Here is a 491-nt window from a genome sequence, read left to right on the forward strand (position 1 = left end):
AAAAAAAAGAAGTCCATGGAGCTCAAGACATTTCTGAGCTATCTAGTATGTACAATCTTAGAAGGCAAGGCGGATGTACGGTACAGCAGGCCAGAATTGCTTATGAAGAAAAAAAAGAAGTCCATGGAGCTCAAGACATTTCTGAGCTATCTAGTATGTACAATCTTAGAAGGGTGTGCAAAAACGGATAGCTATTTTTCGACCGGACTTTCAAACCAATAACGGAATAGTTGGCAATTGCAATAAACTGTCCCATGTTGTGATTTAGTGGAAGTGTTCGAATTGAAAACGATTCGCGTTTGCCTTTGAGTGTGCTCAAGTATGTTTACTTAATTTTCACGGAAGTCAGTCATCAATGAAACTCTCCATTGGGTCCATCCACCACATAATGTTATACTCTACCTGGGGTTTCATCCACGGAAGAGTAGCTCAACCCCCTCAATCAAGTTCATCGATGAGACGACGAAATTCAACCCTTGAAATTGTCAAAT

This window comes from Tigriopus californicus, chromosome 5 (genome assembly GCF_007210705.1).
Source record: "Tigriopus californicus strain San Diego chromosome 5, Tcal_SD_v2.1, whole genome shotgun sequence".
Classification (NCBI taxonomy): Eukaryota; Metazoa; Arthropoda; class Copepoda; order Harpacticoida; family Harpacticidae; genus Tigriopus; species Tigriopus californicus.